The following is a 23,518-nucleotide window of genomic DNA, read 5'->3' as shown; positions in this document are numbered from 1 at the left end:
TAGGTGACAAGATATAATTTGCCTGCATGTAATAACAAACAAAAGTTTATATGTCTGACAACAATAAAGCATAAAGCGATGGAGGTTGTTACTGAGGGCTTTCATTGATGTCAGATACCTTCCCTGACACCACATCCAACCTCTCTGAAGGTCATCTGAAATGAATAGTCCTCTGCAACTATTGAATGAATATTTGCTCAGTAAATACTTCCAGCAAACAGGTTTCTGCAGATTATGAACCATGAAAAATACAGACCACTTTGATGGCTTTGTTCATTCTGTGTTTGAGACACCTAGACAGCGCTATTATGGATGCTGCTAGACAATTAACAAGAAGATAAGATGTAAATGACCTCACTGAAATCATCATAGCCATCATGATAATGCCATTTACCAAATGCTTAAAAGGTAAATAGCAAACTTGCACTGTTGCTGAATCCATGAGTCCATTTGCTTCAGAATGCTTTTGGGTTTTTTATGCAGACTGTGGGAGATTCACAATCAAAATTAGTCACAAATTGCTGCTTTGACTGGGTGTTCTTATGACAACTTCTACCTTCTTCCCACAACTTTAGGTCTCAGGACCCTTTATAATAATTTCCTTAGACAAGGTCAAATGTGATGAAGAAATAGGGAGTGTCATTTAAAATCAGAGGAAATCGTTCAAGAAATGTTGGAGCATGAAAGCAAGGCTTATTATGTTAGCTGAAACCATGTCTGAATTAGAGCTTTTCCTACATGAATAACTTATTAAAACAGAGCTGTAGGTAGATACTGCAATCTTTATATAAATAAGAGAGTGTTGCTGTTACTCATGTAGTAACATTCAAATTCGAGTGTCATCAACCATCAATATTGTTACTAATGTCTTACTAGTTGGCTTTACAAAACAAACAAAAACAACTAAGCTTAAAAAAAAAAGGATTAATTATTTCCATTATATACTTCTTTTATAGTTATCATTTTCTACATGATGACAGAGGTAATAAAAATGGACTAGGTTTTTTTAAAAATAAGCTAATTTAAAACTTTTGTTTACTCTGCTCTTAATCTAACATAATACTCTAAGGATCCATGTAAGACTACAAAAAATATTTAGTGGCTTAAGGGAATAGTGCTTGAGTATGAGTTTTTCTAAAAGTTATTAGTTCAAATTTGTCATAGGTTCATAACAAGTTCTAACTCTTTCCCAAACATTTTAGGTCCTTTTATGGCCTGTATAAAATAAGACTAGGCCCACAAAAATTCCTGCTTCAGTATTTGGATATATGTTTAGTAACGTGGGTCACACAAAGACAGAGGGCCTGGGGTATGATTTATCATGGCTGTCAGCCTCACCCGGTAGGTATTTATCAGGAATGAGCTTAATGGCAATTGTGAATACTTGGTATAGCACCCTGAATATAGCCATGAGCCGCAATGACCCTGCCCAGCCCTACCTGGGCTCTTTGTCCATGGCTCAGGAGCCCTATTACAACTCAGCCTAGCACACCCAGGAAAGGTCTGGACCACACCATAGGCAGCTCAGCATCCAGCATCATCCCCAGCTTCTCCTGACTTGTTTGATAACCCTGCATGACCTGGGATCCCTTTGCCTTTGCCTTCTTGTTGTGTGCCCTTGGTGGGGCCTGTTGGTATCACTCATCATCTTGACCATACTTCTCTGTTCAGGTTCTGTGAAAAAGTGCGCTGTGAGGGTGAGGCCTTTGTCCTGCTTAAATTAGGAACAGCTCATTTCAGCCTTCACCTTCTCACCCTTTGTGGAGGAGCCCTGTTCTGACTCATTCCTGATATGAGGCACATATCAGGTGTTAAAAAACAGATTGGTTTTTCCCAACTGTCTGACATCTGCTTGCTATGGCTAAAAAAGATCTTACATGTGTAAAACACTACCAGTTAGAGGGATCTGTATCCCATTTGCTGTAGGATGCTCTACCTGGAGTTCTGGTGTGTGAGAGAAATAGCCTTGAGCTATTTCATAACAATGATTGATTACCTTAGCGCATACTCCACAACTAACTACTGACACCAGATAATCTTCACCCAAAGACAGCACCAGTAATTCACTAACACAGGCAGACATGTGAGATCCTAACACCAAGCCAGTCCAAAATTATAATGGTGATCACTATTAGAAAACACAGCAGATAAGACAATGACAAAGAAGCATACAACGATGTGTGATCTGGTTAATTGACAGAGGGGATAAAAAACTTATTTAGTAATGTAAAATATGTGGCATTAGATGTGAACACATGGAGAGGTGAGATGTGCTAAGGTCCACCTTCCTGTTACTTAAGTGAGACTATACTCTGTGAGCCATGATGGGACACCCCATGATTTTGCTTTCTCATGAACATGCCCTATGAGGGATAAAAAGGCATATTTTGCACTGTGTCAAAACCTGCTCATTCAAACTGCAACTTTATGAATGCAAATGGTGTTAACAAAGTATCTTATATTCTTACAAAATTAATATCACATTGTCCTCCTTACTTGATTCTTTACAGCCCCACGCAAATTCTAAGAGGCTTCAGTTATGATGGAAAAGCATCAAGTCTTCCACTCTGATGTGAGCATTCCTACACACATTGACTTCATCATGACTGGCATCATAACAATCACAACCCAGTACCAAGCTTAATAAATAGCCCTTGAGATGAAGCAACAGACTTGTATGAATGCTTCAGGAAATATGCACACAGCCACCTGAATACTTAATCTATGAGTTTACTTTGTGTGATTCTGAAAGTATGTGTTTTCACCCACCTGCAGCAGTTTTCTAAGGTGAGGTGCATTTCATATCTCTCTGTTTAACAAAGATCACACGCTAGCCAACATACTATCACAATTATCAGACCAAATAAATGTGTGTTTGACCTCCCAAAGCCTATCCTTTAAATTGTTATAAAGAGCAATAAAAGATGTGAAGCTGGAGCAGTGTGAGATAGTCTGTTCACACTGTGCTCCTTTTTACAGCACCTTCACCTGCTGTTGCATGATTTTCATCAGAGTGGTGATAAGGCTAACATGCGGGAAAAAAACTAAACTATTTAGTCACTTAATAAAAGCCTTTAAAATCCTAGGACAAAGCAGACTAGCAAAGCAGAAAAAAATTGATAAAACCCCAACACCTAGTACAAAAGAAGGGAAAGCACAAAGCAAGTCACGTGATCTGCCTTGCCAGTCATTTAAGTAAGATATAGAAAATTTATTTAAAATCTAATATTGAAGGAAATTGATGTTTTTACTGTGACATTTACAGGTATTTTCAATTTTATAGGTCAAGTTATTAAAGCAACCTTTGAAGAAAGAGAATTTTCATATGAAAGAAAAGCACTCATTCTTTTTAATTCATCAACCATTTTAATACTTTTCTTTTTTTGCTGTTGTATCTAGACCTGCCTTTCAGATAAGCCTGAATTATATATCCTTTCTCCTCACCCTCCTTGTGTTCACAATAAATCATAACTGATACTGTAAGGTCTTAACCTCACAGAATCACAGGATGGCTGAAGCTGGAAGGGATTTCTAAGAATCATAAGGTTCAACCTCTGAATGCAAGTAGAGCTACCTAGACTCTGTTTCCCAGGATCATTTCCAGATGGCTTTTGAATAATATCTCTAAGAACTGAGACTGCACAACATCCCAAACTGAATTGGTTCCCAGTTGCACTCTTATTAAAAAAGTATTTTCTGATGTTCATTGACAAAAAACCCAGCAGGGAATTGTTTACAGACAATCAGCACAACCTCAGGGCAAATCATGCCTGATTAATTCAGTGGCACTCTATGATGGAGTGACTGTATCAGTGGACAAGGGAAGAGTTATGGATGTCATTTACCTGGACTTCTGTAAAGCCTTTGAAATTATCCTCTAAAACATTCTTGTTGCTGAATTGAAGAGATAGATATGATTTTGATGGATAAAGAATTGTCTGTATGATTGTATCAAATGTTACACTTGATGGCTAGATGTCCAAAGGGGAAAGCAGCAACCAGTGATGTCCTGGTCTGTACTGGGACAAATACTATTTAATATCTTCACCAGTGATATAACAGTGGGACTGAGTGCACCTCCAGCAAGTTTGCATGTGACACCAAGCTAAATGATTCAGTCAATTCAGTTGAGGGAGATCAGTACAGACCATGGGATGAGTCGATTGAGAGCAGTCGTGTACAGAAGAACTTGGAGCTACTAATGGATGAAAAACTGGACACAAGTCAGCAATGTGTTCTTGCAGTCCAGAAATTCAATCATAACATAAACTGCATACCACAAAGTGCTGCCAGCAGTATGAAGTAATTTTTCCCTTCTACTCTGCTCTCGTGACACCCCACCTTTGGTCTTGTATTCAGCTCTGAGGAAATATATGGACCAAAGGACAACTATGGAAATAGAATATTGGAATACTTCTCATATAAAGTCTGAGAGAATTGGGCTTGTTCAGACAGGAGAAGAGAAGGAGCTGGGAAGGCCTTATTGATGCCTTGCAACACTTAGAGGGGGCTCATGAGAAAGATAGAAAAGCACTTTTTTTCCAGAATGTGTGCAAGGGGAAAATGTTTGAAAATGAAAGAGAATAGATTTAGATTGAACATAAGAAGGAAAGTTTTTACAAGGGTGATGAGACAGGGTGCCCAGAGACATGTTCATCCTCTGTCATTGGAACTGCTCAGGGGCTGAATGGACATGACTTTGGGCACCCTGATATAGTACAAGAGGTCCTTCCCAATAGTAGGGTAGTTGAAATAGATGATCTTGGAAGGTCTTTTCCAACACAAACCATTCTATGATTCTATGACCCTGTGTTAAAAACAGTTGCACCCAGTATCTATTCCTGGAATACATTGCTGTTTGAGATTTCCAACAAAATTTCCTACCACCAATCACCATCTTCTGGGCCCTGCTGTAAGGTTTTCAGTCTACCTCACTGTGTAATTATACTTTAATAAATTGGTTTTGAGAACCTTATGAACACAATCTCAAAGACCCTGCTGAAGTCTAGTCAAATTACATCCAATCTTCTCCCTTTATCCACCAGGGCAATCATTTAATCAGAGATGTAAATTACGTTTGTCAAGCATGTCTTTCCATAGGTGAATCCATTTTGACCACTTCTAATGACTTTTTTCCTTCACGTGCATGTAAGTTGTTTCCAGCATTTGTTTCTCCGTTATCTTTTGCTTTCTTCTAGTCTATGTCATGTCTTCCAATCGCCATGATTGATCAAATATTATCAAGAGTGGCTTTGTAATGTCATCTGGCAACTTCCTCTGAGATGTGGGTACATCCTGTTAGGGCCCATGGATCTAGGCATGTGCTTAAGAATTTCTTAAGGTCCCTAACCTGATCCTTTTCCACCAAGGGTACATCCACCTCGCTCCATATTTTCCCCTTGGTCTCTAGGACCTGTGATTTCTGTGCTCTGGTATCTTCTGGTACTCTAAATGAAGACAGAGTTCTCCAGAATTTCCTTTCTATGAGAATAATTGTGAGAGTGAGAAGGCTGAAATCTTCCAGGTCTGTCTCTTACACTGAGGCTGAGATCTGCATTAAACAGGAACACATGAAATTGAAGATATTCCTGGGTCCCCTAAAATAGAGGTATAAGCTAAACTAGGCATATAGTCAATAGTGATGCTACTCACTTTCTGTTAATTGTTTTCTGATTATATATCTTCCTCTTTAAATCATTTTGCACAAGTTATTTCACAGGAAAAAAGACAAGTTGATGGGTCACAGGCAAACTAAGATTTGTCTTTATTATCATATTTTTTTTCCCAGCACTCTTTATCCCTCTAAACCTTCACAAATTCTCTCTAGTGTTCCTCTGTATTTCCTGCTGTGTTCAGGAATACAAGTAACTATTTCTCAGTTGTCAGATCCTTCTTTGGCCCAGATTCTTACAAAGAAAAAAAACGAAGAAACCCACCTCTGTAGAATGGATGGCTTAATCTATATTCTTAATATACTCTTGAGAAGATATGGACACAGATAATTCATTCTCACCCTTACTTTTATGACAATTTCTATGAGATAGTGCAAAAACATGATAGCATTTAATCTCCCATAAACAGCTGGCATGAAGATAGCATGATGAGTTTAGGCTGGTAAGATGCAAGGAATGCATTACTTTCTTTGAGACAGAACTCATTTCCTTTTGCTATTTTAAATAATACAGTAAAAAGATTTGAACAGGAGGAAGGAAATGTTTATGTCAAAAGGAGTAAAAGACAAAAACATCAGAAAATGTTCCTTTGCTTTGCATCGGACATAAGGCTTCAAACTTTTTTTGTCAGGTTACTACTGGTTCTTAAAGGATATTTTTTTCATGATCCCCAAGGGTCATGCACTGGTAGTCAAATATCAGTTCTGTTTTTGGCTGTTTCAGTTTACATGTAGACAGTTTATCTGTTTCAGCTGAGGTAAATATGCTTTCTTTCTTCATGTTTTTCTCTTTCTTGGTTTTGTCCTTTTTTGATGGATTTTGAGAAGGAAAGATGTTCAGTCATTAAAATTTCAAAAGTGCTACTAAGAATGTTTAACTTTCTTATAAACAACCGCAGTTGTGCTGAATGTAATATATTACTCACTATAATGTGATTTTAATTCTGTTATAATAGATTTGTCTGGTTTTAACTGCTATTGCTATTCTATTTTCTACATTATTGGATAACTTCAAATTGTATCAGAAAATTGCCCTTTTTTGTAAAAATCACATTTAAGTAAAGAAGAAGAGTAAATATAAATGTTTCCATCTTAAAAAGAAAGGTTTGACACAGAATTTAAATATTTCATTATTGAATTATTTGCTATAATTAATATTATCATTTAAAATTGTTTCATTAGAAATGCTTCAAATAGATTTCTAATTCTAGCATGCATGTGGCAAGAAAGTCTACTGAAAAAATGACCTAGAGATACACTGTTAAGAATTGATATTAGATCAAATAAAGTGACATGTGAGCGCCACTTAAATTAAATATCTCTTTAACAGTGTTGAATTTTATTCTGATTATGCTGCTTAGGTGGAACAGGTGAAAAAGTCTGCTTTTACTTTTAAATCAGGAGTAGTTGGTACAGTTTTAAATTTGATATTTATCACTTTTACTGTATGTGAGATTTCTGTCATGTCTTGCATTTGGAATAAAATGTTGTAGTGATTAAAAAAATAAAATCTTGGGATTTACTTATGGGGAGGGGAGGGGAGAATATTTACAGCTGTAAGGGACCTACAGTGATCTAGCACAACTGACAATTTCAGGACTGACTAAAAGCTAAAGAACTTAGTTAAGTGTTTTGTGGGAGTATCAACAGGCCTGTTGAATCACCTTCTTGTTAAGGAAATATATCTTTATATCTAGTTAAATCTTGTTCTTGTTAAATGTCATCACTTCTTGTGCTTGAAAAGAGTCAAGAGCACCTCCAAGTCTAGTGCCGTCTGTAAGTACATCATGGCTGGATCAAAACTAGAATTGGAATATCCATGTAACTAATAAATAATCCAGAGGAAGTTCAGATTTGGTCATAAACCCATCTAGAAAAAGATTACAGGAAATTATATTTATAATGTATTTAAAATACTCAACTGTCATTCATTCAGGAAACTTCTGGTCAGTTCTGATACATTATGAAGATATTTAAAAAACCTATAGATCCCTCCACAGTGAATGCCAAGTGGTAGATGTAAATTACTGCAGTGAATCTATCGTGTCAATCCCAGACACTGAATCACACCATCTCTATTTGTCAATAAAATCATATAATCTTCCTTACTGTCTGCCTATCAACCTCTGAGCTCAGATAGGCTTTCAGCCTATTTTGTCTCTACAGCATCAAAGCCATTCTTAGCAAATGCACTGACTTCTGTCATGTTCTGAAATCTAACATCTGACTGCAGCTGATGTTTCAGTGAAGGATACTGATCTTTCACTACAGCTGAGGGATCCATCTTTTCCGCATCTTTTGGGATTTATTTGGGAATTAATGACCTCCTACTCACTACACACACAAAAGCACACCTATTGATACATACAGGAAAATAAATAAAGTATCTTTAGATAGCATGGCATGATTTTTAAAGGTATATATTGTAAATTATTTACTTCCTTGAGAATTTAATTACCTTTAATATGATTTGATCTTATATTGATTCATACCTGGTTTTCATGGACAAAAACAGATACTTTTCCCAACTCCTTCCTGATTGTGACTGGAGTAATCTATATCCTTACAATTAGAAGTAAATCTGGGGGTCTGAATTAAGCATCAGAGAAAGCAGCCTTATGGTGTATGTCCCTCTGTTAATCATTATACAGCTGTCCCTTCAACTCTAGAAAGTAATAGACTTTAGAAAGTTCAGAGGACACAGGTGAGATGCAATTGCTTCTCCTAGAGGAGCAGAGTGATGTATGGAGGTTCCAGGAGCTGAGAAAAATGAGATGGTGGCAACCACTGTGTGGATTTTGTAACAGCAGTGTCCAGAAAAGACTTCTGTGAACAATGCTGTTTTGTCATCCGGTAAGTGAAGATATTTAAATATTAGATGTGGAACTCTATTGGCTGTGAAACCAAATGATAATAGTTTACATTTTCAAAAGAGTCTGCGGACACCACTTCATCACAGAATTATAGTTTGTTTGGATTGAAAGGAACCATTCAAGATAATCAAGTCCAATCATTCTGCCATGGATGGGGAGATCTTTCCCTAAATCAGGGTGCCCAAAGCCATGTCCAATCTGCTCTTAAACAGTTCCAGTCATGGGGCATTCACAATTTCTCTGGACAATCTGTTCCTGTGTCTTACCATCCTCATCATAAAGTATTTCCTCCTTATGCTCCATCTAAATATAGACTTGTTCAGTTTAACAGCATTTCTTCTTGTCTTGTACTTTCAGGTCTTAGAAAAGAAATCCTTCTTCATCTTTCTTATAAGTCCTTTTTAACTATTTCTTTCTTTCTCACTCATATTTTCTATTTATCTCCTATTATTTTTTTCTTCTTTCCTGTAGATAGTTATATCTGCACACTACTCTCACAAAGTATAACCAGAAACCCTCCCATGGAAATTGAAGAGATTTATACACATTTTCAGTCTGACTAAAAAAGGTTTGAGTATTACAAGTTCCAAAGTGGAAGTCTTTTCATTAGCAAGAGTATTTTTCAGAAGAAGACAAAAAGCTCTCCACATATGCATGCACATTCTTATGCCCATATTCATACACAGCACAATACATGTGAAAACTATAGATGATAGGTATCATGACAGAATACTAGAGCAAAACTTTTTATAGTTTTTTTTCTTATATGAGGGAAGGAATCAAACTTTGAGAGTTGATTCTGTCTCCTCTAACTACATAGGACAAAGTTAAGAGTTTTTTGTTTTATATTTACAAAGCATTGTGTATAGCTTGTACCCTTATAATGCATTTTTCTATTACAATAAAAAGAGCTGGAAAAAAAATTTAATAGTGGCACCTTGACCGGCTCTGATCAACCAGATGGTGCAGAAGTCTGACCATGTCTAATATGCAATCTCAGACATCTTGACAGTTAGATACAGTTTAGAAATTGGGGTACATAGTGTCTTTGAACCACACTGATCAAATTTTTTTAAAAGATTTTTTCAGTGAAGAGTACATTGAAATGTTACATCTCCTATCACTGCTTCAGAAGCAAGTCTGACCTCCCTTCTAATAAGGCTTGACACAGCATCATGAAAAAAGCAGGAGCCAGCTAAATTGTTGGAAAAACCCTGCCTTTAGTTAATGCTGAGAAAATCCCACAGAAGTTAGCTGGGTTATACAGTTTTTGAGGAAGGAGATTAGTTTGCCTTGTTTCGCCAAAAGTATTAAAAAATAAAGAATGAGAAATCAAAAAGTTCATGAACATGATACATACGCACTCCTAAATAATATTTAGGAGGGGTTTTTTAGATAATAGATAACCATTCTATCAGAAAAAAATACTGAAAAAATCCTGTTAAATTTCAGTGTTGTTTCATAATATTTAACAACTGCTAAGCCTTAATTAGTATGTTTGCAGTATAAGTTTTGTGACACATTTTAAAGCCTACATAAACAGGAATTCTGAAACTGGATGGTTACACCATACCCATCTCTAAGTCTGAAAAATTCTACTTAGGTGATCAAGCCATGTAGTTAGACATTCATTAATATCTGAGAGGTAGTAACTGAGAAATCACTAAAACTGTTCTGGTTCTTAAAGTCTGGGGGATGTTTACATATTCCACTGAAGCACGGTCTATTTGTCAAAGCATCCATTTCTGAATCCTAATTGTAAAGATTTTAATTTCACAGGAGCATACTCAAATTCATATTTGAAGGCAAGATTCTCCCAACTTCATAGTGAAGGATGAGGAAAAACCATTAGCAGAGACCAAAAGAGTAAATCTGTGACAATACATCTCTCCAAACAGCTATTAAGACATATCTTAGCTGCATGCACAACAGGAGAAAGCCATTCTTCTGTGTAATCAAATTACAGGGCCACACAGCTGCTTCTATCAGGACCAACAGTTACAGCCTACAATGTGGATATTTTCCATTCAATGCATGTACCTCCATTCCAGGGAATTTCCCAATTGTTTTAATAGGATGACTAACCAGAGATTAGCCTTTATCATTTAAAATGTTAATATGCTAGAGAAATAGCCAAAAAATTATTCAGACTTAAGTGTGTGTTTCCAGCATTATCTCACATTAGAGGGTTAATTACTTTCTTGTTCTTATTATAGAACTGCATTCTGTTGCTAAGGAAACCAATGATTTCTCCATGTCTGCAAGCACTTGAATCATATTTTGGTTTCTTTGTTTTCAGGGATGTTTTCTGGGAGGTTTTGCTGGTTTTGCTGCTGTTGTTTTTCATGTATGTTAAATCAAAAAAAGAGAATTAACATCAAGGATTAAAAATGGAAAACACAAGCTGCCCTAGTAACTGCCAGATTTGTGATGGGGAGGCATAACAGTGTGATGTCTGTGGGGAAAAGAGCTGTAGGCTGTCTTTAGTTGTTTCCTGACAGAAAAGGAAATTTGAAACAGTGAGCATGCACTGGCTGAGCCCTGAAACGGGTGCTGACTCAGATCAGTCAGCTCAAGCTGCTCTGTCCACTGACCACAGCCAACCACCTTTCATATTACATTCTTATTCAAATATGATAAAAGTATGTATATAATGATGGGAAACATTCAAGTCAGCTCCAACTGCAGCAGATCTGGAATTAGGGAACCTGAATATAGAGAATTTTTCTGCTACAGCCACTCTTGTAATGTGCAAATTATCTGAAACTCAGGAATAGTTTATGACAGTGTGCTCTATTGCATGCAACTAAATTATCTCAAGGGAATGAATGGTAGGCCACTAAACAGAAAGATCTGAGGATCCAGCTGAGGAACTGTTTTAGTATCAAGATTAAAATTAAACGAAGGGATTCGTGTAAAGAAAGGAAACTGTGGAATTACTTTGAAGAACAGTGCATTGAACATTGATCCTGGAAAACAAAATTTAGGTGAATATAATATTTTACATTATCGAGAGACAATTTAAATTCTTTGATGCCTTTTGTATTGTAGTACTTAAAGCATTATGTTACCCACTTTTCCACAAGGCAAAGAATATTATCCAACATTGCAATACATAATAAAATGTGAACACTGTAAGTTTGCTATAATTTTGCCTGGCAAATTGTAACTAGTATTTAACAGTAAAATTGGAATCTGAAGGACTTCAGAATCTCTCCACAAGTGGTTCTAAATCAAGTATGCTTATTTCTGTCTCTTACAAGGAATGTTATGAATATGCTTAGCCACAGGAACATATATAGCATCATAAAGGGGGAAGCAGAATAAATAAATAAAATAAAAAAAAGCCAACCAAAAAATCCTTACATTTCTTCTTTGGAAGGATTCATAGAATAAGAATTAGATTGGCACATTTAGTCATTTGACTGTATTTTAAGACTCTAAACCTATCATAAAAGCACGTCTGTTTGTCAGTACAACCCTTTATGTGAATAAGGGCTTGAAGTGATGACATTTTTACAGGCTTACAAGTATGTGCTAGCTCGAGGGCAAACCCATTCCAAGACCTCCAGTTAACTATTCCTCTGCCTATTTCTCCTATTGACACCTGCTTCTGCAGCAGTGCTTCTCGGGGCTTCTTACTGGACTCCAACCTAAGATAGTCAGAGAGCAAAAGGTGCTCTCTGAACAACTCGCCCTGAGCATCTTAACTGGTGCATCATGAGACAAGTAAATATTCAAATATAACATGGATGTCTTCAGAACTGTTTGTTGTCCTAAATTAATACAATTATCATAACACTGATTAGCTAGATTATAGGATATTCTGGCCAAAATGGAACAATCCAAAGGGCTCCTACAGAAAGAAATCTGGAGATATAGGTCAATGGCAATTTGAATGTGTCAGTCATGGGTCCTGGCAGCCCAAGGGCCCTGGGAGACATCAAGAAAATTATCACCAGCTGGTCAAGGGAGGTGACTGTCTACTCTGCTGGTGCTCTACTCTGTGCTGGTGCAGCCTCACTTTGAGTAGTGTGTGCAGTTTTGGCATCACAATACAAGAAGGATTTAAAGTTATTAGAGTGTGTATCGAGCAGGGTGATCAAAATGGTGAAAGGCCTAGAGGGCAAGGCTTACAAGGTTCAGCTGAAGTCCCTTGGCTTGATCAGCTTAGAGAGGAGACAGCTGAGGGGAGAGCTCATAGCAGTCTACAGCTTTCTCTGAGGCAGCTGTGGAGGGGAAGGTGCTGATCTCCTCTTTCTGGTGGCAGTCTTTGAGCAAATGGAATGAAGCTGCATTGGGGAAAGTTAAGACTGGACATTAGGAAAAGCTTCTTCACTGAGAGGGTGTTGGGCACTAGAACAGTTTCTTCAGAGAAATAGGTACATCATGAAGCCTGTCAGAGTTCAGGGAGCATCTGAATGATGTTGATCACATAGTCTATTTTTAGGTAGTTCTGTGAGAGGGAATTGGACTTGGTGATCCTTATGGGTATTTTCCAACTTGAGATAGTCTAGGATGCTAAATAATTTCACTTTGTGGAATAGTTAAATATTTTCTGGAATTATAAGGAAGATGATAAAAGTAAGACAAGAAGCAGATTTATCAATTGCAGCTGAAACTGTTTTTTGAAGCTTGCATTCATGGATGTTGCTGGAAGCCAAATTATTTTAGAGGTGGGATTTTTCCAGCAATGTGTGGGTACTACTTTAGGGTTTTGCTCAATAAATAGGCTTTTATGAAATCTGTTTTTAATCATGTAAGATTCATAGTTTGTAAGATTTCTCAGAACTATATTCAGAGCTGTTACTTGTAATGGAAGGCTTAGCTTTTTGGAAAATTCTTTTCAGAGCTGTTGAAGAGCTTGTCCAGATCTCTTTAGGAACAAATTCCCTCTCATTTGCTCCATAGCTACTGTTTATGGTGGAAGCGAGCAACTTTCCACCTACTCATGATGTTTTTTCTAAGTATAATATACATTATAAAGGATTTGTTTCTTTTTTTCCCAGGTTCTTCTTGAGTTTTATCAAACTTCCCTTTATATTTCAGTAGTTTGTTAGCTGTGTTAATAATGAACTACATATAAAATTGTCTTGCATCATTAGCCCTTTTAATGCATTAAAATATTCTTCAGATCATACATGACAACCACCTGAAATGTGCTTTCTTAGTATTTTCTAATCAATCTTTAAAATAATGTATAATGACAGAATTCTTAGAAGCGAAGTGCAAAGGCAAATGAGAAAAGCATGGATATAAAAATGAGTTGTACGTTCTATTTAAATATCTGAAAGTGGATGTTACAATTCACAGTACATAGAAATTGCTCAGATATTCAGGACAGGAAACAATATGCATTTAATGTAGATTATATAATCAAAGGCCAGATTTAATGCTGCACTTCAGTTACTTGGTGTGGCTCCAGTGACACAAAGCAGTCACAAACTGAGCTTTGGAAGCTGTTTCAGTGACATTTATAGCTGAATTTCAGAATGCTCCCAATCTTCATTTTAGCAACAAAAATTCTTGAGCAACTAATTTCGACATGGCAGTCCCCATTAAGTAATTAATATGAATCAGCAGCTACAATGCAATATGCAATTGCACATGCCTACATTCTCATAATTAATGGTTAAATAACTGCAGTTACTCAGCTACCATGATAAAAACTGTGCTGAATATGATAATTTTTTGTGGTGAGAATAAATGGAACTGCTATAGCATCTCAAATACTTCTTTTGTTTCTGCTTTTTCTTTTTGTGACAAAGGCAGTGAGATTTGCGGATGAGTATTTACTCGGCAAACAGAACCTGTCAGGTCATCTCTGAAAAGTTTTGTTCTGGTTTTTATTATGTATTTTAATACTGAAATAATAAACTGTAGAGACTATAGATCTGTTCTAAATATCTTCTTTTAAAGGAAACCAAAGCAAACCAAAAACTCTAGTGGGCTGAGTTGATTCCAGTGTCAAGAATGGTAGCAGATAACAAGCTGAGGAAATAGCTAAATAATACACACGTTCCTGCCTTTATACCTTCCAGGACAGACAAATATGGATTTTACTCTTCCACAAGAAAAAAAAAAGAAAGCGTGAAACAACACTGATGCCTTGTGAAGGCTGACCTAGAACAGAGGCTAGACGGACTTAAAGAATAAAATAGGTATTTATTAAAAGGCCTTAATGGATACACCTTGGGCAGTACAAGAGCCTGGCCAGGGCTACACCTAAGATGAACCCAAAATGGTCACCAAATGTACAATCAGTCACAAGGTCTCTCAGTTTCATTAGCATATTGGAGTTATTGTCCAATTACAGCTTTAGGTTATGAAACCCCATCCTTCTTGTTTTTCTCTCTTCAGTCCACACTGTTTGTGCTCTTGGGCCTGAAATTTGGGTGGATGTCCTTGGTGCCAAGCTAGGAAAGGAATTGTTTTGTCTAGCTACTCTGTGAAGAGAGCTTACCATTTCTTAATATGAAGCTCAGAACTACATGCTAAAGTAGTACAGAATCTGAAAAATATAAAAGCTAAAACCTAAGGCATCAACATCATTCTGTTTACTGCCAAATGAAAAGTATTCATTAAAGCAATATTAAAGTCTTCTAATTCCAAATTTGCAAAATATGTGAGATTTAAATCTGACATAGTGTTTTAACTCTAGCATTAGTTCATTGTTCTCCATTTGTAACATGGGCTAAATGAAGCATCTAACCCAGCCATGAATCTCATTGCTCTTTTGTGTTCAGCAAATAAACAGTCTTAATTTTATTAAACCTTATATTTTAGTGGATTGACCACAACCAGAGAGGAGAATTGCACTTGCTGTTTTACAAAAATATTGAAAGAAGAGTGTTCCTTAACTTGTGCCCAATCTACTAATCCAGTCAATAATTCAGACTGGCCAATAGACAAAGCAATTGCCTGCAGCTATTGCAGTCATTATTCAACAGGACAAACAAGATCCTTACTTCAAATAACTGCTCTCACTGTTTCCAGTAGGTCTCTTACATATGGAATGCATTTTGAAAATTTAATAAACCATCATCTTTCATGTGTAGCTTGACACCTTCTGAATTATGGACTCAAAGTCTTGAGGCTTTAAAAAGGAAAGGCGGGGTCTGCAAGCAAAATAAGGTCAATGTAGACAATGCATGTATTCATTCAACTGTACATAAAGTGTTTGCAGCAGATTACCTCTGCATTCTGAAGCAAATAATACTTTTGAACCTATACAGACTTCTGTTCACTTTGATCATTTGAATAAGCAAACAAAGCACCCAAAATACCAACTGTAGAAAAGCAACAGCAACACACAGAATTAAGATTCTTACAAATAAGGAAGGAGACCCAATCCACATAAGGTGGAATCAAAGACTTTTCAAAGACTTCAAAGATCTTCTTGGTTACTTCTTTCTTACTAGGGTAGCTTAGGTGGAAGAAATACAGATCTGGGTATTTAAACATAAGTAGCTCCCATTGGCAGGCACCCATCTTAGGTGTCACAAGATTTCTGGCAGGATGAACTAAATCACTACAAGTCATGTGAATCAAGCATTGTTGTTGTTCACCCAGATTTTGTTCTTTTTTCTAGACCTCATCCCAGAATTAAGCACCTAAATTACACACTCGTGCTTCTAAAACATTTAAACAGCATTATTTTTCATGTATCATCTCCAGATAAAATCTTGTTTCAAGGCTCACTTTCTATCATGAAGTATTTCCTTCCACCTTTTTGAAAGATTATGTTTATCTCACTGGAGAATTGTTTTGGCCAGCTGGTGTGTGTTTTTTATATCAATAAGTGAAATTTTTATCTCATTGGAGGTGCCTAATTTTTCCTGATTTCATAGCAGGAAGCATGATACTCAAATACTTGGACTAGTTTACCTCGAAGCTTTAAGGTCTTGGCCTTATCATGGACTATGGTCTGGCTGTTTCTTGCTCCCAGCAAGAGATTTGTGTTTTACTCAAAGAAAGTAGGAAGATATAAGCAAAGCGCACAGTCAGGCCATCAGAAAAAAAAAAAAAAAGAAGGGACTAAGGTGATTCAATATTAATGATCAACTTTTACAAAAATGAGGATTGGACTTATTAAAAAATTAATCATGAAAATAAAGTGCTTGTGAGAGGAGTGTCATCACTCCAGGCTACACGTGCATTCAGTGAGGACAAGCTGACAACTTTCAGAGATGTTTTGTCCACTTAGGATAGGCTTAAACAGCTGATTTCTCCCTTAAGGTGATGCAAGGCTGACAATTCTTATAACACTGGCATATGAGTTTATTGCCTAAACTGTTTAGGATATGAATTCTGGGTCTTCCTAGCATTAGACTGTTTAAAATATCCTTCATAAAAAATAGATTCCTCTTTATCCGGTGACTTTTTCTACATACTTATTTCTATTTGTGGAATTTTGAACACACTGAAGACACGGCTCAAAATTCTGAGGAACTCAACAGAACCAAATTTTTTTATTTTATTGTATAACATGAAGGCATATTCTGAAGAGTAGGAACATATAATGCCAATAATTTTTCATTGTGATTATGTGATACAGCTTTTTCTGCCGAATGCTTCAGTTCAATTTGCATAGAAAGAATAAAATTCCTAAAATACGTATGTAGATGTGTCCCAGCTAGAAAATTTCACCTTGGGAGTTTCTACATTCCTGAGCCATAAAAATTAGCTACTGGTTAATTCTGTCCTTCTGGCATGACTCAATGACAGAGTAATGATGTGCTTGAGATATCATTAAAAGTCTGAACAATAGTTCTATGATTTCTCCTATTGAAATAGCCTGGAAAATGCTTGAAAATCCTTATGTCTTGTTGTATCTCCTTTATATTCTTCTGCAGAAATAGGCCGGGAAAAAAAAAACAATAAACTGAAACTTTTTTTTTCTGCCCGGTAAAGAGTTTCACAATCCTCAAGAAGTCTTGGGACATACTATGTATATGATTATTTTGACTCATAACTGCTATGTCACAACATGACATCCTATAAAGTGTGTTTTCTGTGAGAATTATACAAAAAAAAATAAAGAAATACCTATGGAAAAACAGCTATTAAATTTATCTAGATGACAGATGAAACAACAAAACGTTTAGAAAATTATCTGCAGATACTTTTATTTTTCATATTTTTAATTCATAGTTCTTTGTAGAACTTGGAGCAAGACACAGATCCTGGCTAAATTTATTAAGAAATTAAATATAGTACAAAAAATATTTATCATTAACTATCTAGAGAACTGTTTCAGAATAGATCCTCTATTGTATAAGGAGAAAAAAGCACTTTTCACAGGTGTGTATGTATTTTTCACCTTAAGAGGGATCACTTTCCAATCATTATTTAGAATTGCACAAAACAAGGGAAAAGCCCTATTTTACCCTTTTGTTTTAGTTCATTCAAAGGCAAATGGTTTCATCTTCTTTCCCTAAAAAGATACATAAAATAAAGTCGTCTTACTCATCAGGTTCTTTGTCAAATCTGACTGTTAAGCACTAAAAGTCTGCTGCAGTAATCTGAGCACTACCAGAAAAATTATTTAACAGAAAGTAGGAGAACACATTGGTATTTTGTTTTCGATATTAGTTCTTTTATGAATTTAGATTATGTAAAAGTAAGAAGAAAAAAGAGGCACTTATTTTAATGTCAAGTATAGAAAGAGTAAAATATTTTTCCTTGCATTTGGGAGGAGAGGAAAAAAATTGTGCAACTGCAGACAACCAATTTTAGCAGTGAAAAACATGTTTCTCACAGGGTGAGAGCTGCTATAAAATTGAAACAGTTTTCAAATGGATTCTAAGTTTAAGCTAAAAATTTCATCTATCCTCACTCCATGAGTGGCTATATTTTTAATTCCTTCAGATATTGATTCCCTCTTCCCTTTATTGTTTAGAATTACAATAAATATGAAAATGTGAGTCTTGGGCAAAAGTAACAGCTGAATGCTTCTGGAATATTAGTGACATTTGTGCAGACTTCACTGAATATAAGATGAGCTCAAGCTGTCATGCTCTGCAGTATGTTTAGTATCCACAAGACTCTCAATATTGTTTGATTTTATTGCAGTTAATAATCAGGGAATTTTTTTATTTTAACACTGTTGAGATTTTTGGTTGCTTTTTGCTTTTAAATTTTGGGGTTTTTTTGTTGTTTTTAAGTTTTTATTTTTTAATTTTTGTTCTGAGGTTAAAAAAAAGAAAAAAACCTTAATGCTGGTTAGTTAAAAGTGCTCTAGGCAGCAATTGTAAGAAATAAAAAATGCAGTAATAGTCTAACCTTTTTACAAGTATATTACTCACTCTTCCCTGGTAATAAGTACTAAATTCCTGAATCTGTCCAGTTGGTGTTGGGCCCAGATTCACGGTGACAAATGTATCCTCATGTCACCTGACATCCGATCCTCTTTTGCATAAAATATTAATACACAAATTTTTAAATTACTCATTGTCTCTGAATACCCTTACTAGAAAAAGAGTTTTTATCATGAAAGAGGAAGAAAGCAATGTCCTGAAAGTTAAGCAATGCCCCAGCACTCCTAGCCAAGTCTGATAAACCTAATAAATATTACCAACAAGTAGAGATTCTTCCCTCCTACTCAGCTCAACTGCAGTGCAGTCTGGAGGTTTTAGAGCTCATTCTAGGCCATAGTGTCATAACAAAGACACCCATAGGGTTTTTAACTTGGCAGAATAACTAACTGAGCAGAGGAAAAGGTCGTTGAACGTCATTTTATTTTGTACCTTCAAGCTACCAGCCAGCCTGGTGGATGGTTTCTAGACTCCCTTCGTCAGCAGTTGCTGCAAATAGAAGCGGGACTAAGAGACCCACTGATTGATCTCCATGTAGCATTCCACTCTCCTGCTTTTTTTTGTACCTTTTTGACTGAATACAAATGCAACCATACAGGACCATAAGTCACTAAAAATATTTTCATTCCAATAGTGCAAGTATGATATAGTTTCAGAGTTAATGATTAATCTCTGCTGTAATATCTTCTAAGTATCTACATATTCTAAATAATCTGATTCCATAGCATAACTGGACATATCTCTCATTAAATGTAAGATTTCCCAAGATATTTTATGAAGCATTATTCTCTCAGTTATGGTGTCAAGGGAATATCAAGACTCTTGAAAAGCTGTTTGTAACCATGCAATTAACCTTAAAGAAATGTTATGGGACAAAGCATAGCTTTACACTAGTAAGTGATACTGACTAATGCACGCTCAGTAAAAATGTGTTTAGGCAGGTGAATAGAATAAACACAAAAAATGAGGAGACCCTCATTAAGTGAACTGATCATGCTTGGAAACACTAGTTTTTATAGTATAAAGTGTACTTTTTGGCATTCTAGATGAAACCTTTTTAAAACACTCTTTATGTAAATTCTGGTGTTGATGTTTGTTCTGATAACTGTCTAACCTTTTGCATTAGTTAATATTTTCTTACCTTTGCCTCAGTGGTAATTACAGTAAAATAATTATGTTCACTAAGTAACTATTATTTATATTCTGCTCTAGATTTTTATTGTTATAATAGATGCTTAACATTAAGAAAAGAAGATAATTAAGTAAGATTTAAGCTAAATACAAAGAATCAAAAGAAGCTGATCACAATTGTATAAATCTATGCGCTAAAAACTACAATAGTGTACCACATTTTAAAAACAAGAAAACTCAACAGTGTTTCAAGGCTGCTTTTGATTTATTAAAGTTATAGCAGAGAAGAGAGCTTAAAAGTTCTTAACACCTTTCAACATCATCCTGCTTTTAGTTGGGTGTCCAGATAAAGATTAAGGAACGCAACTTAGGCATCGTGCTGTGACAATTTTCACTTCTGTCCTTTTACTCTCTCCTGTTATGCCTAGTGCCAGAAAAAAACTGGAGGAAACATAACAATTTAATAAAGTACAGAAAAAGGAAAATGCTCAGAATTCCAGCTGGGTTTTCCACTTTGCTGGTAATTATCAAAAGTGCCTACCCACAACTGGAAATTAGAAGAGAAACTGCTGTTATTTTCACTCCCCTGCTCTCTATGCTGCTTTTCTTATCCACAGTAGCCCACTAAACAAGTTATCCAAAACCAACAAGCTGTGAGGTTCAGCTACTGTACACTCATTTCAAAAGCACTTTTGAAGGCGATATTTCCCTCCAGATATTAACTTTTCTGCCACTACGTAACATGCCACAGGAAAGATGGTACTCTACAGAAATGCGGAAACCAAAAATAAAATTTAAAAAAGGAGAAATGAAATAGTGAAGTATTGTTGTAAAAGTGTCAAGAGCTCTGGCTAATTGAACATTACATATATTATGGTGAACATATCAGAGTTTTTTATTGTGCCATGTGTCAGAAGTTGGTATGGAGTTCATCGTTGTCATATGCCAGCTTGTTGGCAGTAATTACCTGGAAAGACAGGGAAAATCAGTGGATGAATTTGCTGTCCAACTCTGGCAATGCAGATAAAAACTGTCTTCCTCCTTTGTCTTGAATGTGGAGAAGATGGTCCAGTAAGCTGAAGTGGAAAAAGCTGTACTCTCCACCTATATGGAGCAGTGACTCAGTAAGTGATCCTGTGAGCAAGAGAGAGAATACAGTGGGTATATAATTTTGGTACTGTGACCAGAGCTAGAAGGGCCCTGCCTCCAGCAAGGAGGTGTGCTCTGAATTGAAGCCCCAAGCAGCCCAAGTCAAAAATAATGGGGAAGGGTCGTTCCTGGAATCACTGCACTACCTTCGCTGAGCGCTGGGCATGGGCCTCAGGCACTTCTCTTAAAAGCCTGGTGGTACATCAGACTAAAAGACATAAAAGATCAGAAAATATTCCTGTCTGACCATGAAAGGTAACACTCCAGCCAGTCAGATTAGACTCCCTTTCAGGTCAGTGGAGAGAGATAAGCACATTGAAGAAGCAGTTCAGATCACATGTAAGATAAAAGTAGCTTCTCTCTACCTATTTCTGTTGACTAGAGTCGGAAGTCAAGCTGACTAGGCTCCTAATTTAGGTATTAAGTATATAGCTGAGTAGGAAAAATTTGATCTCCATGCTTGTATTTTAGCCTGTTTGAACTGGCAAGTAGAAGGATCACTGTTGCAATAAGATAATAAAATTATGTTCTTCTCACTGTTCCTTCTTTTTTTTATAATTTATTTTGATAATAAATACTATTTCCTTTTGTGTATTTCACAAAGATATCCATTGTATTGAATAAATGTGAAACATAAACATCCACTGTTGCTTAAAAAAACAACACAAGGAGAGAAAACTTGAAGTTTCCACTGCACTCAGTCTTTACTGTGAATTCTGTTTAAACAGTACTATGACCTTGAACCTAGTTTTAGTTTCTACAAAATGAGCTCCTACTGATTTTTTGAATAATACTAAGGCTTTATTTTTTCAAAAAGTCTTTCAAGAGGAGCATAAAGGGCAAAGCAGGATGTTAGATGACTGTCCACATGATCATCTATTTAATTTCAGCATCATTGCATAAAGAAATATTACAATGTTATAAAGTTACATATACAGCTTATATACAAATAAATAGTCTTATAAATGCAAATATCATCTAGCATTCAGTATTAGAGGAGAAGTCTAATGCTCTGTAAAGTAACCTAAAGCCACCATTTTAACCAGCTGAATCTTTTTAGTTAGACTGAGATAAAATTATATTATAAATAATGATCAATAAATTGAAAATGAATGAAATTAAAATCACCTATAAAACTGAATTATAGGTGTGAGATCTTTTAGGAAAGCATGAAAAATACTAACTTTTTTCTAATAAATATTGAATCTTTTTACAGGCAAAACTTGAACTTTTGGGAGAGTGAAATAACATGATGGGTGACAGAAGGAAATGCAGTACTGCAAACATAGTGCATCTGCATCTTAGCAAAGCATTTGGTTGAGAGTCTTGTGAAATATTACTTTGAAAAATCAAATTTCCTTGGATATGAACTGTATGATATAGCATGAAAAGTAGCTCAATAGCCATAAACAGTAGTTAATGATGAACGACAACTTATCAGATAGGAAGAGATGTCTAGGGGCATACTAGCATAGAATATTTCAGCCTCCTTCTTTATCTGACATCTTCATTATTAATTTAAAAGAAGTTCAGATATCATATTAATGAAACTCACAGATGATGCTAAATTGAGATGTGATGCAAACAGAGAGAATGACAAAGAATAAAATAACAGGGCACTAAGCATGAATCCACGTAGATAGTAAGTATGTCCTATGTCTCAAGTGGTTTGTTATACTGTATGTTCTACACAAGTTTCTTGAGACTTATTTCCATGCTTCCAAATTGAACCTAAAAACTTTTCATTGTTATCAGAGACAATAAAATATCTATAATAATCAATAAGAAATACAATTAATTTTTTTTGCATAACCAGAAACAAATATATATGATAGATATCTGTACAGATGTCCACATCAAGAGAGAAAAAGGAACTTTTTAACATACTACTTGTTGGGCATTTAAATATGTTTAAATATGAAACACAACAAAGAAACCTTTGATGTTATAGAATTACACATTTTGCATGAAACGTATTCTGCCTAACTAACAGTACAAAAATGCTGTAATTATAGGGAAAACACTCATTCACCCCTGTTTTTTGCATATAGGAAGAAATAACTTTTTTTTTTTTACTGGAATAATTGAGGGTTACTTTTCCTTATATTCAGGGTGATTTTTTTGTTTGTTTTAGCTGACTTTTTATCTCCTAGTGACACACAGTAATATATTTCTTGTCTGTATAGACATGCCTTCACACCCACATTGAGCTATTGCCTTCAGTCAGGTTCACTAAGAAAGCAAAATCACTTTTCTTTTTTGCTTCTTTCTTCCTTTCCCATGAGGATCATATTGCAGGATCGGGTATTGTGATCTTACAATACAAGCTCAGTGTTGCTCTTGAAATCAAACACTATTCTTAATTAATAGAACACAAG

The sequence above is a fragment of the Ammospiza caudacuta genome, chromosome 2, assembly GCF_027887145.1.
Source record: "Ammospiza caudacuta isolate bAmmCau1 chromosome 2, bAmmCau1.pri, whole genome shotgun sequence".
Taxonomy (NCBI): Eukaryota; Metazoa; Chordata; class Aves; order Passeriformes; family Passerellidae; genus Ammospiza; species Ammospiza caudacuta.
Note: the sequence above shows the minus strand (reverse complement) of the source record.